At 40.3% G+C, this 17,333-nt stretch overlaps 1 protein-coding gene across 5 annotated transcripts in view; it reads left to right on the top strand.

Annotated features, from left to right (window-relative positions):
- sdk2b (sidekick cell adhesion molecule 2b) overlaps positions 1–17,333 on the top strand; it is a 392,744-nt gene that overhangs the window by 16,762 nt on the left and 358,649 nt on the right. The window lies entirely within an intron of this gene.

Below are 17,333 nucleotides of genomic sequence, written 5' to 3'. Positions count from 1 at the left end.
TCAGAAAATCCAACGTACAGTTCCATTGCAATGCCGACGACACCCAACTTTATCTGTGAACTAGTCCCTCCTTTTGTATTTCTCCTATTTCTCTCATAGCTTGCCTGTCTGAACTTAAACCCTGGTTTTCCTCAAACCACCTGCTGCTCAACAGCAATAAAACTGAACTTTTTCTCATTGCCTCCAAGTCAACTCGCTCTCTAAATTCAGCTCTCTGACCCTATCTGTAGATAACTTCATAGTTACCTCCTCCTCCCAGGTGAAGAGTTCTAATGTTGTTTTCCGCACCTCTCTCTCCTCCTAGTCCCACATCAGCAACATCACCCGGTCATCATTTCTCCACTTGCGAAATATCAACTGTCTCCATCCCTCCCTCACCACCCACTCTGCCTCCATCCTGGTCCCCAGTCTTGCCACCAGTTGCATTGATTACTGGAACTCCCTTCTCTTCGGTCTCCCCAACAAATCCCTCCACACATCCAGACACAGGTTCAGAACGCTGCAGCCCGGATCATCACCAAAACCCCACTCCATCACCCCATCACCCCAGTCCTGCAGCACCTGCACTGGCTCCCAGTTCAATCAAGAATCAACTACAAAATTCTTCTGTACCCTTTTAAGGCCATCCACAACCTCTCCCCACCCCATCTGTCTGGACTTATGAAAATTACCACACAATCCCGATCCTCGAGGTCCTCCTGCTACCTTTCACCAGTCCGTTTCCTCAGCACTCAGCACCATGAATGGTAGGGCCTTCAGTTTCGCTGCGCCCAGACTCTGGAACTCTCTCCGCCCTGATCTTAGAAACTTGGACTCTATCCAGCTTCAAATCCCAACTCAAAATTTACCTATTTAAATTTTTTTTTATATACATATCAAAAGCACTTTCTGTCTTGTGCCAATAGTTTTTATACTATTGAATAAATCCATTGAATCTTGCTCCAGGCTTTTTCTTTCACAACTGTATTTCCAATATATGATCGACTTGGAGTTGAATAATTATCGCAATTATTAATTTCTCCTCTATGATTGATTTTCAAACCGTTGGCACTTGCAGGAGAACGTCCATATGACACGACCAAATCAGAGTACCTGACTGGTCAAAGTTTACCTTTCAATGCGCATCTTGTAAGTAGAGCCAGCAAACGGTCTTAGCCACGTGTGAGTTTGATAGTTTTCAACATGGAAGCCCGAAACACATTTTTGCATGTTTACATAGACTTTTAATTAAAAGTGTTTGCTTAAACGCGCGTTGCCGAGGGCGGTGTGAATGTAGCTTGAGACCTAGGTGGTGTGAACACAGCAGTGGATGGTTTTACTATGAACTGAACGATTTACTGCAGGGTAGTCTATCATTTGTCAAAATTGAAGTGTGGCTGAAATATGTCCGGCTGAGACGAGCCAAGGGACAAGTCTGCATATTTGCAGCTCTAGAGCTACTGCATATGAGCTGTCAGAGATTCAAATGTTCCTACAGAAACACAACCTCAAAGATTCCACCTTTAATCCATAGGACCTTGTTGACCGTAGACTGAATTTATTGGTTTAAACATGACCTCAACACATTACTAAGCAGGAGGTAGGGCTATTACCCTCAAACTGAACTTCTTCACTCTTTTTACTTTCAAAGGCATTGGATAGGTGAGACTTTTTCATGATTGAAGCTTTAGGGGGGATGGTTATGTGTCGCTGTGAAATCGTCTCGCCTGTTATCAACGGTTGCTTTCACAAACCCATAAAGATTCCATAAAGTTACGTCTTCGTTTGCCTGCTGCCTGCTGATGTGAGTTCACACTGCACCCTTGGGGGAGGATGGGCCTGTGTGATGACTCTTTCAAACAGCCAATGTCTTGGAACTGGAAAAAGAGGGGAACTGGTGAGGGCCTTTGAGGACAAACGATGAAAAACGTTGCCATTTTCCAAAAGAATAATAACAGTTTATGTGCTAAAATGTATGGTACATCTCTATTTATTACACCAGACATAACAATTGTGGCAGCAAGCAGCAGTCTGCTATAAATGTGTTTTCCAAGGAGAGAAGCGGTATGCTGAAACATCCGAAACATAAACTTATGTGTTGTGTGAATATTTTATGTCTCCAGCTTGTGGTATCGTGGGTACAAACCAGGCATGTCCAAAGTCCGGCCCATGGGCCAAATGCATCCAGTATTTGTATTTATTTCTATCGATCTGCAAGTGCGTGTGATATAATAAATAATATGTAGCCCCCACCCCCAGCACTTTGTAAGAACTGATTGGATGATTTCTTGGTTGTGATTGGTTGTAAACGTGTGGCAACAACCCGTCTTTAAATCAGAAATTTTCTGTACTTATTTGAATCTGAAGAAATGTAAATTAGCCCATTCCAAAAAACACAAAAAATTAAATGTTTAATTTGAATTGGTCATTATTATGAAGCTACAATCCCACCGGATATCTGTTAAAGTTCAAGAATGCGTTATTTGCGGTTTCATGAACGTGTATTCAGCCAATGGTGTTCACATGCATTTCCGTTTTTCTATTGTTTAGGAGTGCATATCTAAACCAAAATCAAATCAGAGTCTCAGATTGGTCAAAGTTCTGCTATCGTAAGTTCATCTGCTTGAACTTTCAGTGTGCTTTCAATGAACGCACACTCCCACTACGTAGAGACCAAAAACTGACTTAAAAACTTGCGTGGTGATCATAGACGTTTTTCAAAAAAAGTGTCCGTTTGCAAGTCAGTTGGTTGGCCCTCATGCATTTTCACCTTGCCAAATGTGTCCCTCTTTGCAAAAAGAGGTTTATACTCTCAATTATTTTGCAGTGAATGTTTCCTTCTAATTTTTGTGTGCACATTTCAACCTTTTAGGGTGTTTTTGTGAGTGCATCAGGACAAATGTTGGATGGGTTAAGCTCACGGAGCAGTAAGCGGTTTTAAAATCTGTAACATGATGTTATATAGAAGGTTAGAGCTCCCCTGGAGCTATAACAATTTCCCTCCGGTGTGGTTTGGGGCCGGTGGAAGCAGGGAGAGGGTAGCCGAAATCTTCAAGGTACATAATTGAAAAACTCTCTGAACTGCATATTTTGGGACCGAGGAGCGATCCGACTCAAACTTCCCCTTTTTTCTGCATAGTTCGGCTCCTCTGGCCTGATTCTATCTCAAAGAAGCGGAATGACAAGAAGATCAATTTAATGGCTCGGGTTGAGGGTGGGGGCGGGGTGGAAGGGAGCCTGATCGATTCTGACAATCATGCCATCTTTAACAGACATCTCATCAAAGTCCTATTCCCTTTTTTCGCCATCCCATTACTCGTCCATCCAGCTCTTGGATCTGCTGCCTATTTACCCGTCCCATGCAGGAATAATGGGGCCTTCACCCCCGGTTGGATTAATCAGCCATAACCATATGCTACTCTGTGCAATTATGCCGCAATTTTGACCAAGGGAAACAGCTGTTGCCATTTGAAAGGGTGGAATAAGATTGTAATTGCCTTAACTTTGATTTGTAGGGTGCTTTGATTTGATGAGAGAACACATTTTTATGCTTTACATAATAATAATGTGGAATGAAGAGAACTATTAGAACGCCAGACTTTCCCCGCTTCCACGTTCCAGATGCATTCGCAGGATAACCTTGTTGTTATGAGCTATTACTCACACATTATAGGAACAACGTGTATGTTTATTCATTGGGGCCTAAAATTGGTTTCTATTTTCAGAGGCTATGTTTTAGAAGCAGTCATTTCTAGAGATTTGAATATGTTTATGCCTTATGGCGGCTTCACGATTCGATACAGGGGCTTTTCTAATCCCCTGTGAAAGACAGTTGCATCTTTCCTCCACAGAGCACTACCCATACGTTTATCCACCAGCCTTCTTGTTTACACATTCCTTTTTATTTGATTGTGAGCATTTGCTAGTAAAATCTACCAACTATCCACGCAGCAATGTATACGATTACCTTGCTACAGAGACAGTATAACAGAGGACCCCCCTCCCCCACTTAGAAAAGTCCTGTATAAAGATTGAAAGTGGGGTGGTAAAATTACATTTTCTCCATTCAATAAGTCAATCGTTGACTCTCCCAGGACTTTTATCAATCCCATCTTTGTCGCACTAATTAAGGTTTTTCAATATTTGCAGGGTTTGGCGTATATGCTCTTCAAAATACATGCTGGAGTAGTAATTCATGTCCGGGATTACTGAATTTTACTTTGTTTACAGGGATTCACACTTGGGTTGTAAAAATTGTAAAGTAAGACTTTTTTCGTTCTTTAAAGATGCCCGCCCATTTGTTGAAGTGTCCTTGGGCAAGATACTTATATCTTATAGTTTGGTGCCAATTTTAGGCAGTGGAATTGCCATCAGTGTCTTTACAGTGTGTGTGAATGGATGAATTGGATTGTGACTGCTTTGGGCCTTTTAAGAAGGTAGTAAAATGCTTTAGCGTATGCCACATTGGTGCCTAAATATTGGCAACAATTAATTATTAGTTATGTCTCATAGTTAAGACTGTTTTAGTAGTGGTAGTGCTCCTTTCCATCTATCTATCAATCTGAACATCTTCTAAATCCACTTAATTCCATTTTGGGGTGTCAGTACTCCTGGAGTCTATCCCAGCCACTGTAGGGCACAGGCGAGGTAAAGCCTGAATGGTTGACCAGTCCATCACAAAGCATGTTATAAGCCCCAACCAGGGTCCTAATCCCAACCCTAACCACTAAACTAAAGAATTACAACCCTAAACCTAATCCAGGAGGAACAGACATAACCAGTCCCTACCCCTTAAATTCATTTAAGTTAATTGATGTCTAACCTTTCAAAAAGACCTTAACCTAAACCATCCACTTGCTGGGAGATGCTTACCTAGGTGTGTTTAGGCCTGGGGCTGGGCCGTGTGGGGTCTGGCACCCTGCTTCCGGGAGTGTTCAGTGTTTTCTTTTTCTTTTCCAACCAAAGACATGATATTTCCACATCCTTAAGCAGTTTAGCCACATTACAGCCATTGACTGTATACAAGAACTGGACCTGGTAAACCCGCTCCCCTTGCGTTCCAAATAGAAAGTACCCACTGGCTTCAAGATCCTGTAGACTTCTATAGAGAAATAAACATCTATTTCTCAGTCACTCATTATATTTGCCAGAATAACCATTGCCGCTCTGATAGCTTTCTATAAATATAAATTTCTATGTTAATCCTGTTTTTTTCACAGTGTTTTTTTTCTGTGGTGAAAGTTATTCAACTTATAAACTGACCAATCAGATGCCTCAATAAAAAGCATGTGGTGCCCACTGGGCTTTCTTTCGTACGTTCAAAGGGTTTGATTGACAGATTCTCCCGAATCCGCTCAGTGGAGGGGGTGTTGACTTCCAACAAACTCACTCCTGGTTGGTGAGAGTGGTTGCCATATAAACATTGACTCTGCTTATTGATGTCATTAGTAAACATGGCGGCATATCGCAAAAAAAAACTGCGTCTGAATTTACTTTATTTGGTTGGAGCCATTGGAGCCATAGGCCATTTTCTAAATAGGTGACGCGACACTCACTTGGTCTAGTTCTCTTGTGGCACCACCAGGAGCAATGTGAGGTTCCGTGTTAAGGTAGGAACTGACCTCTGCACCAAGGCCCTTTTATGTCAAGGACGTGCACCTTTCCCTCAGAAATGAGGGTACATCTAACATTTATTGTTTTTTTCTAAAAACATTTATGGATTTCCTGTAAATACTTGTAATTCCTTAGTGTTCACGAGATAATAAGGATAGTGCAGTGGGTTTGAACGTGCTAAACAGCATGAGCAGGAGGTTAAAGAGTTAACAAACAAGATGGTGATAACAGGAAGAGTTTAAAATACTGCATGCTGTTTGGAGAATTCTTCATGCCGTTTGGTTTCCCGGCCTCATTTCTGCACTTGTCAGTGGTGTAGGCGGCACATGAGCCTCCGTTTGAACCGTTTGAACTTCAGGTTTGACTGACAATTACCAGCGCTACTACCAGCCTCTGATGAAGAATATTCTAAGCTGCAAAATGAGTTGCGAATGAACTTTGAACTGACTGAGCTCTACAAACATCTGATACACAAAGGAACATCGTCTTTGTGCATCAGTTACACAAAGTCAACAATGTCTCTTCCTTTAATGATACAATAAATAACTCCTCCCTGACCGTACTTTGAAGAAAATGTGCTTAAAAGCATGAAACTATTTTAATTCTCTTGTGTGAAGCGTTAGAGTTGATTTCAAGAGACTCAAAGAAGAAAGACATTTCTTGGATGTTGTAGAAAAAGTTTTTTTTTTTTTTCTGGTGATCACGCACGCCTGTGATATCACTTTTGAAGCGTTCTGTCTGACTCCTGCCAAGCTTCATGTAAACACCAGGCACTGTTCAAATAATGTTTTTTCTGAGCAGATGTGCTTCACCAAAGTCGTCTCTTTCGATGCAGAGATGGAGAAAAAAAAAAAAGCAAAGAGGCAGAGATGAAGGACCAAGCGGCCAATGAAAGGCTTGTTTCAAACCTTTCCAGATTTGGTGCTTCTTAGGACGACAAGAACCCAGTCACTCATCAGCGAAAAATAAACTGAACTGATTGGATTCTTCTGATCGGATATCACCATCTAATTAAGAAGCTTCCTTTTTATCGGAACCTCTAAAGAGTTGGGAGAAATGTTTCCGCTTCCGAAGGAGGGCATGTTTTAACAGCCCCCCCTTTTTTCACACTTTCCACTCCAGCGATTACCAGAGTGTAGATTAGCTGGATTAACATCTTGATTATCATTTGCATGGATGCTCTTCACACATGACCAAATCACTTAAAGCTCTTAGGAGTCAACTTGATTGGAATAAACCGATGCTAATGGAAGGTGGCGGCTGGAGATGTAGGGCCGGAAGCAGCACTTTGACCCTTGGCGTTCGCACTATTCAACAGGCACAAAGTGCTCCATCCATCCAGATTTGTCAATAGCTACAATTTTAATTACACCTGAGTGCTGTCAGCCCGCCAAGCTGGGCGGGGAGTATTGATTCCACCCAGCTAATTGATTAATTGCTGTTCAAGGCGGTGCCGGTTTTCCTCAAACTTCCTCTCTTATTTCGCTCTTCCCTTCGTTTTCCTCTTGTTCCGTTTGTGAAGTAAGTGAGGTTTCTCACCATATTTTACCCATGAAGAGTGACCTATTAAGGAAAAAATAAAAGCCTGTCGTTACCGTTCGGCAGCAGATCGAGCCAGGCGTTGAGGCGCATCGCTGCAGCCATTATGCGACTGTTACAGGTGGCAGGAGATTTGAATGCACAGCTGCCGGGGGCCATTTACTCCAAAGCTGTTTTTTCCACTGTGCTCAACCATCTCGCCGAAAAACACAGCTACGTTAATATTGTCATTTTAGATAACGACACACGCGGCTGATCAGAGGACAGATGAGTGCTTTTTTTTTTTTTTTAGCAAATGTCTTTAAACCCTTTTTGGTTAAAATGACAGAGTTCCAAAACTGCTGTGGAAGTCAGTCTAGCCAGACATTTGACGGTAATAATATTGATCTGAAAGAGTGTGAGAAAAGCTGAACATTTCGGAGCCACCACAAGCAGCAGCAGCAGCAGCTGTGGCCTTTTTTTTCTCTGTTTTTCATTTGAATTCCAATACAGTCTTTTAAACATTTAGACACAGTGTGTGGGCTGCGTTTAAACAAACACTGTCTGCACATTTTGTGGCCCGGTCAGGGACTTTACGCTTAAAGTTATGGTAACAGCTGGTTATCCAGCTCGAAGGACACCTAACCATGATGACTCACAGTTGCAAACACCCCCATCTTACCCCTTCTTTCCTAAAACAATAAGTCCCGCAGAAACATGAAACAGCTTAAAGGCCCACTCCGATGAAAATGTTGTTTTCAACATGTTCTGCTGTCATTTTTCTGATGATGATGGAGGACATTTATAAAGAAAATTAAGCATCTCTGAGTATTTCTTCATTCAAATGATGAATCAGGAGCAGTTGAAAAAATGCTGTTTGGAAAAAACTGTATTCAAGACGTAGAAAAGACAATGAGCGGGATACACACTGCTTTGTTCTTTCACCAATGGGGAGGGAAAAGGGGGCGGGGATGCTCCACGCCAACAATCCTGTCTACAACTCACAGGTGAATTTCTGAACTACTGCCGCTCTGCAGAAACTATGTCCTAGAAAACGACAAAAGGTTTAGGCATGCACATTATATCACAAATTTATCGTTATCACGATGACAATCTTATGGCAGTTAGAAGTATTTAACGAATTAAATAAATCCATTCATGCGTTTGACCAATCAGATGCACCTCTTCACGTTGTTGACCAATCTGATGGAGCCTTTTTATGTTAGATTTTCGCTTCCTATGAAGACGTGGGGCATTTGGAGTATATTTTTTGAACTGTTTCAGTGAAATGAAAATTATGTTTTTGGTTGTTTTGCTATTTGTTCATGTACCCGAGGTTATATCGTCATCGCAATATTGATCACTTATATCGCATACTGCAAGTTTACCTCAGATCATGCAGCCCTATAATTTTTACTTTAAAAGACTCACTCCGATGAAAATGGTGTTTTGAGCTTTATTCAAATTGTTGTGAATCAGGAGCAAAAATGCTGTTTGAAAAAGATCGTATTTGTGAAAATATGCTCCCTGCTCCACTGTGCAACAGTTGTGCCAACACATTTCAAATGAACTACTGCTGCTCTGCAGAAACTATGTCCTGGAAAACAAACCAGGTTTTTTGAATGAAGTAAAAGACCACTCTGAACCCTTTTAAAATAAATCAAAATATAATCAAAGTGGGACTTTGAACAAGAGATCGCCAATTTAACGTCATCGCAATATCAGCCTGTGCAATATGTGTATCGTAAAAGATGGCGTAAATTGCAATAGTCACCTTAAACGTTGACACATATGTTAACATTTTAACAATCGTATGGCAGTTTGAGTTATTTAACAAGTTAAATAGTCCATTAGGCATTTGACCAATTGGATGGACCCTTTTGTTAGATGCCCGCCTCCAATAGACGAGGGTCATTTGGAGAATAATTTAAGTTATGTTGACTTTTTAAAAATAAAACTGTCTAAGGGTAAATAATAAGTAAATAATGTGTCAGGTGTTTTTTTGTTTCGGTATATGGTAATGTGTCGCAATATTGATCACTAATATCATACATTAGAAGTTTTCCTCATATTGTGCCGCCCTATTACTGACACTGATTGAAGTACCATAGTTATAAATTCTGGTTGTTGTTTGACTCGGGTCCTCTGTTTCTGTTTTGCATCATTTACTTCCTTACATGTGCTAGCAAAAGCCAGTATGCAGACGTGAATTCACTTTACCGACAGATGTTTGTCAATCGTGGCTACCTAACCCCTCAGCTTCAGACACAAAAACAATCTCTGGGCCCGATCCATCAAAAAGAAATCTGTCCCACTAATCCTTCATGAATTGCAAAGTCAGAAGTGCTTTGGGTGGCCAGCAAACGCTGTCACATCAAAGCACAGATTGATGCTGGACCAACTGACAAACGGGAACAAGCTGTTTGATGTTGCACAGAGCTTTTATGATATCCTCTGTGTGACTGACTGACTTCCTTTCGTCTGTTATAACCAAGTGAAGAGGCTGTGAAATTTGATTGGCAGCTGCAAAGAGAAACAATCTCTCCCAGCCCGTTATGGGCAGCAGTTTACTTATTTATTTATTTGTGGGGAGACCACCGGACTAATGCTGGCAGCTACAGTATCGGCTGAACTGACAGGACAGACAGACACGCCGTATTTGTCTCTGGCTTCTCTGAAGGCGAATCTGTCGAACTTCAGTGGTTTCTCCTGCCAATTCCACCCCTGTTGTTCAGTCAGGCTTTTGGGGGGCAGCTGTGAGACTGGTCAGCTGTCAGCTGTCTATTTTCCCTGCAACAGGTACAGCCTGGCAACACCAATATATGCTGGATGATGTATCTGTCTTTTGGGCCTCAGGATCCTAACAAATGCCCCCCCCCCATTCCATAATTTTTGTCTTCATCGTTGTTGCCTTCCTTTCGCTTTCCGTGCTCTTTTTGTTTTCTTTTTTTTGCTCTGCTCAGCCTTTTTCCAGGCTTTGAGAGATGAGGAGGTAACGGATCAAAGAGAGCCCACACATTCTGCCCTCTGATACCATCATGCTTCCTCTGAGTCTATTATTAGAATTTCTGCTATGTGCATGTGTGACGTAGTCTGTTTTTACTGAAGCTTGATTAAATTTCAATAATAACTCTTTCTTATATAGATGTCAGCATGTATATCTGTAGATTTTTGATCATACAGGTTCTTGACTGTAAAAAAAAAAAAAGTTTTTTTTTGAGGACATCTGATAGAAATATGTTAGAGAAGCAAGGTCAGACATCTCAACCCTCCTACAGACTCAGATTTCACATCTTCTGCCCCTTATGCACCAACACGTTTGCTGCTAGACCTTCTTATCTTCAGACCATCGTCATTAACATATGAGAAACGTTTATAATGACAAATTAAGAGAGGATGGTTGCTTGATAATAGAAACGAAGTCTTTAAAGACGTACTTGTCTCTAAGGTCATCTCACAGCCAATCAATGCAGACTTCAGTAGGGGGTTCGTCCATCCATCCAGTCATCTGTCCATCCAACTATTCATCTAGTCATCATCTTTAGGCATTATCATTCCCCATTACCAGTCACATGTTGAACGCCCATCTGGTTATATTGGCACATGCCAAGCTCTTATTTTCTTATCCCCTGTGCTATCTTGTGGGGTCCAGGTGACCCCAACCTTACAATGACGTGTTATCCCTACCATGACATAGGTGGATAATGGTGGAAAGATTTCATGTAATCCATGGACACCAGTGAAGATCACAAATCATTGAAGAAAAAAGGTTCAGAGCACTGTCTAGTGGGTCTAGATGACCCAGCTCCCAACGTTAATGTGACTCAACGATGAAAGCTCCAACATTACGCCATGAATATATGTGCTGTTTACAAACGTTCTACTGTTTTTATTTCAGATACTGTTCAATATAGCTATAGTGTTCATTTTCTTAGTAAAACATCTCATTTATGTGGGACCAGAGTCCAGGTTTGTGGGATAAAGATAATTAAAAAGAAAAATGATTATCAATTAAAAGGAGATTAACTTGAATTGACCCACTGGCTAAGAATCTAACAAGCTGTTGATAGAAAAGGCAAATTTATTCAAAAATGCAATAAGATGTTTACATATAATAATGTAAAATGCAACCAAATAACACATCATCAATAAACAATGGAGAAAATCTGTTTCCTTAGAAATATTGTTGTGTGAAGTAAATGTTCATTTGGTTCCCATTAATTTAATGGTCTCCTGGCAACACATTTTGCTTTGAATAAACGAATCTGCTAAATAACTAAAACTTTCTCACATTCTATAAAATTTAATTCAAAATTTGCTTTGGATTTTACATTTAAATCCAAATGTTTTTACAGCTGCCACTCATGCCAAACAGTCAGAATTCAGATTTTAAGGAGATGCTGAAGTTGTTGGTTCCACTCCAGTAGATAAACAACAACAATCTGTGATGATCTGTCTTTTCTGGTGACTTTTCAAACAGAACATTAAAAATACAATGTAGAGTATTTCATGTCACAACCATTGAAACCAAGTAAATAAGAACTGGACCAAGTAAGTGTCATCCATAGAAAATGGCTTAATCTGGCACCGACAACATGACGGCAATTTAGTCGCCATTTTCCGCAATATAGATGCCGATATGTTGGAGCAAGAAATCCTCAGTAAGCAGTGATTGGCAAAAGTCGGTCTGAGTCAGCGTTTCTATGGCAACGACTCTCACCAATCAAGAGTGAACTTGTTGGAAGTCCACACCCCTGCCACCTTAAACAGGCCAGAGAGAGCCTGTCAATCAAACATTTCAAGCATTCAATATGAGACCACGTGCTTCTATTGAGGCATCTGATTGGTCAGTTTATAACTTAAATAACTAAATAAATATATAAAAAAATGTGGGTTACCAAAAACATGTTAAAAACATCTATCAGAGCATCTATTCTGACAAATAGAAGGACTAATAGCTGTTTCTTTCTCATTAGAAGTCTATGGGATTTTGGCTTCTTAAAAGCAGCAGTTACTTCCTGTTTGGAACGCTGTTAGTCCATTTCTTATATACAGTCAATGGTCACTTCCTGGTCAGGAGACAAAAAAGAAAAAAAAAAAAGGCACTCGTATTTTTGTTGGTACTAGCTTTGAGCCTGTTTTAGTGCAGAGACTCAACTTTTAAAAAATATATATTTAGTACTCTGTCAATTTGTTTTGTCCCCTGTTCAATGTTTTTTTAATGTTTCCAAGATAAAAAGGATAATGGTCTCTTCTCACAGTTGATTCTGAGTCAATAAATGCAAAGAAAGGACCGTTTGTGGACATGAATCCAAGGAAAATGTGTTGACTGGTATTTGTGACAGAACTTGGTAGGAAACAGCAGGTATCAGCGGGAAGAACAGATCACAACTGAACGTCTGCGTTCTTCTTGGAGGTCCGTTGGCCTGTAAGCTGCAGATCCCCGCTGCGTGTGTCTCTGCCTTTCAACCCTCCAAGCATCATTTGCTCTGTTGCTCCGCTCACACTTGCAGTGGACCTTGGCTGCGTTCAAAAGCAGAGGATTTCTTCTTTTTCATGTGCACACTTCTTCATCATTGCTTGCAGTCCTGGAAGTGCCGCCGAGCTTTGCTGGATAAGAAGGTGCAAGCAAGCATGCAAGATGGAGGAATGGAAGGATTGAAGGAGACAGCGGGATTAGGGAGGGGCAAGCAGACAGAGTTCCCGCAGTTGCTGTATCTATAAAGGATGAAAAGGGCCTTGGCAGGACTCTTAGGGGCCTAATAAAATAAAGTTCTTTCAAATGAGTTAACTAATGGAGCTGTAACAAAGTGTTGCGTCTTGAAGGTAAGCGGAGCATGGCCTCCCTTGTGCTTACTGCGATGTGGGTGGAGTGCTTAGGCAGGAGCTGGGGGGAGGGTGGAGGACGGTGAGAGGGTGGGCACATGGAAGCACCTGCTGTGAAGGAGCCCTGTGGGTCTGGTTATTTAGTCAGGGATGAGCAGAGAGACGAGACGAGAAGAACAACCTACCTTGCATATAATTACTCTCCTAGCGGCTTTGGTACTAACTGGATGACATCCATACACCGATTAGCTCGTAGCAAGGGTTCATTTGTTTCTACAGACTTAAGAAAATGAGTGTTTTCTGTAGGGCACAAGTCAGAACTTCTGATGCTAAGGTTTTCTGGCAGGCAGGAGTAAAAGTGAGATTAAAAGAGGATGTTAGGGGCTACCTCTGAATGTTGGAGAAGAAGTGGCCTACTTTAAATAATTACAGTATTTTCCCCATTATAGGACGCACTGTCAAACGTATGTCATATATAAAGGTGCACCAAACCATTAGAGAGACAAAAAAGTTAAGAGATAAGTCGTCAGAGTTCATTAACATAACTAAGCGTTTTTTCGTAGACTCTCTGACTTTTACTCACCAAAGTAGAGAAAATGCTCACTAATGGCAAGTGTAGATTTTGGACCCTTCAGAGTAAAAGTCCATTAGGATAAATTCGTTCTTCTGTCAAGGAAAATTTATATCGCAATAGATTTAGTTGTCGTTTTATCGCCCAGCCCTCCTTTCAACTAATAAAGTTATGAAATATTGTATTTACAGTCCAAGCAATGCTGTTCATCCTCAAATCTATGTTCACAGTAATTTTAGAACCTGTTTGTAACACGCTACATGTTAGAATATTCACCACATATGTTACCAGGGCTCGAAGTGAACTCTTGGTTGGTGACATCCAAAGTCTACCAGCCAAATTGGATTCCTACTAGCAAAAAACATTTGTCTGGAAGAATAATTTGAAAGCCAACAAGTGCTTCTGTTTATTTATGAAGTTTCCGTTGATGATGATTTTGTCTTTTGTCAGGTTTTATGAAATTAGAGAAATGTATTGTTATTTTAAGAGAAAAAGACAGTTCAGATCTCTGAACCTATTTATGAGCACATACTTTTCTTTAAAGCATCAACGCTCTAATGAATGCAATGAAAACAATTGGGTGCACCTGTACAGGGAGGAAAAGGCTTTCTTGCATTGTTAAACAATTATTGTATAAAATTACGACTTTGAAGTCGTAAATTTACAAGAGAAAAAGTCATAGATTAACGAGGAAAAAAACACCAAAGTTGTCTGTTTATCGTAGCCTTAGCTTGAAGATGAAAGATGTGGAGCCTTTTATGAAATCTTTATTTCCGAATAGGTTTCAGAAACAAAGAAAGTTTGAACCTTTTGGCGACCCAAAAATGAATGAAAATGGTCCTTTATATTAGCCTTAAAATGTTGAAAATGCCAAAAAAGTGCGATTCCTCAGACGGAGGCGTTGTGGAAGAAGAAAGGATTGAAGTGGACAGCTGCATGGATACCGATGTCTTCATCATCGGGCCACAGAGATCTTCCAAACCACCCATCAATAAATAAAACATTAATAAATCGTAAATCAAACAAATGAGCTTCCAAACATTTTATACCACGCTCCGGGTGAATACTCGATTCTGATTGGCTGCTGGGTGTGCATTAAAACCTGATAACCGCACGGTGAAAAAAGAAGTTCTGGTCGCCTAGCTTAAATGTTTCGTATCACTGCGCCGGCTTCTTTAAACAACCTTTTGCTTCTTCATTTGGACACAAACAAGCGAACATATATGTTGATCTTTCTAATGGGTTGAATAAAGGTTCAGTTCAGAGAGGTGAGTTTTCTCTCTGAACTGAACCTTTATTCAACCCATTAGAAAGATCAACATATATATATCGCCAAATCTTGACTGCAGCGGTGGTGCGGCGCAACGTAGACTATTTGTTACATCACGTAACAAATACAAATACAAATACAAATACATCACGTAACAAATCGGAAAAAAAAAAAAAAAAAAAATTAAGGACTAAAAACTGGTTAATATGAATTGCTTTTGTAAGTGACCATGGTATAAGCGGGTTAATGGTCTTCGAAGTGTTCGTTATTACTTTTTAACGTACTTCGTGGAAGCAACAGTCCGACGCGAAGCGGAGGACGGTTCAGGCATTTAACCCTTACTTCATTTTTGTTTTTTTTTACAGCATGAACATTTTTCAAGAAATTAACCTTGTTCAAAACAAGAACTTTTATTTATCTTTTATTTCTTTGTTTTTTTTCAATGAACAACAGAATGGTAGAAATTTAAACCAGTAATAAACAACAATAAAATAATTACTTTAAAGGCTGCAGGGTGGCGCAAAGGCCCCTGGTTCAAGTCCCGGCTGGGGGACCTGAAATCAGAACAATGGGGGTCCTTTCTGTGTGGAGTTTGCATGCTCTCCCCGTGCATGCGTGGGTTTTCTCCGGGGACTCCGGCTTCCTCCCACCGTCCAAAAACATGCTTCATAGGTTAATTGGTCACTACAATTTGTCCCTAGGTGTGAATGGGTGTGTGATACGTGTGACCCTACGACAGACTGGCGACCTGTCCAGGGTGTTCCCTGCCTTCGCCCATAAGTGGCCGGGATAGGCTCCAGCAGCCCCGTGACCCCAAAAAGGACAAAACGGAAGAAAATGAATGAATAATTACTTTAAAGTTTTTTGTGATTTTTTTTTAATGTCGTGTATAGAAATAAAATAAAATAACACATTGAAATATATGCAACGTTTTGCATTTTTGTGTGTTTTACAGATCAGTGTGTTGTTATTCTTAGTCATTTCAAAGAGTTCCAATAACAACAAGGGAGTGTGTGTTTGTGCTAGCTAAAGTCAGTGTGAGCGAATGCAAGTAATTACCATCAGACCTGAATGCAGCAACAGTGAGCGCTTAATGGAAGGTCATAAGTGTGGAAAATTTCATGCAGCCGCTGAATGCACCTCCTGCTGCGCTGTATGTGACTTTTAAATCTGTGAATGAAATGTTTGAACTCTGGGATGGATGTTTGTGGTAGCCACATGGCTAAGCAGATACAGATGCCGAATTTTGGTCCGATTTTAAAAAGAAAAAAAACACAGATCATCAAAAAAGTAAGAGGCAGGTCTAGGTATTAATGTGTCAAGATGCAATGACTTTTCAAACATTTCTATAAATAAATACCTCATTAAATAGGAAACCTAATAAATACATGGTTGTGATTTATTCAAATCTACACACAGATTAAGATTTACACAAACTGTTAGGACTCCTTGGTCCTTGTTTCAAAATGGTTTGGTGGGTGGCAATAGGTCCACCTCCAAAAACAGAAAAAGATAGGGGGTCCTGCCAAAAAACGTGGAAAAAGTGCAAAGTCTAAAGCTACCATTGACTTTGAATAGACTACAGTACAAGACCAGCCTAAATGTTCACTATTTAGTGTAAACTCAGCCAGATCACCCTTAAACGTTTTCTATAAGTTCTCCTTTATTAGCTGACGGTAATTATTTACTTGTGGAAAGTCACATACTTGTTTTTCCAGCTGTTTGTACGATTGTAACATGGCAATGAGCAGGCATCTGGACCTATCCAATATGGTTTCCACTTTGCCTACGCAACAAGCTAGCGTAGCGACTCTAGTCTATTTAACTCATTGGTGACAGACACTTAGCAGTCATGGTTGGGAGTTTGAGCCCTCGTCAGAGATGATGTAGAACGCCTCACCTTCCAAAAGTGGCTAGTGAAACAGTATTTCTACCGCCAAATTGAAGTTTCTCCTATATGTTGACTTAGAGCCCTGCCTGTAATTCCCAACCACGTTTGCAACACGCAAAGAAACAAACTGACACTCCTAAAACAGAAGTTACTGTGACTAAACTAATTCCCAACCTTGTTAATAACATGTAAACAGACAGGGACACACGATAGCCATGTTAGCGTACTTATAGACACCCAATCCTTTTTGCAACTCTGAAAAAACACAGAGCGTTGTGTACTTCTTAAAATCACTTTGACAATCCTTGTAGATTTTATGCCTTATAAAGCAGAAAGTATTCTAACTTAATGTCACTTAATCATTTTGAAAAAACACAAATTGAGTTTCAGGGTCTCTTAACAAGCAATTTTAAGAATGTAAAATGCAGAATTGATGAATCGGATGAATTAAAGTGACAATTATCTTTTCCCTTGGGAATAAATTTAATAGTAGTAGTTTGTGGTATCTAAACTTGACTAAACAGTAAAAAAAAAATAACAGGAATACAGAAAATTTGGAGAAAGGAATTGGAAATTGTCATTTTGAACTAAATTTTTACATACTTGTTGCATTGGTTTTCAAATAGGTCTTGGGAATACATAATAGCACTCTAGGTGGTATTTTA

This window comes from Oryzias latipes, chromosome 19 (assembly GCF_053564925.1).
Source record: "Oryzias latipes strain Hd-rR chromosome 19, Olatipes_Hd-rR_3.1".
NCBI lineage: Eukaryota > Metazoa > Chordata > Actinopteri > Beloniformes > Adrianichthyidae > Oryzias > Oryzias latipes.
The sequence above is the reverse complement of the archived record's forward strand: the minus strand, read 5'-3'. Positions and strand labels throughout refer to the sequence as shown.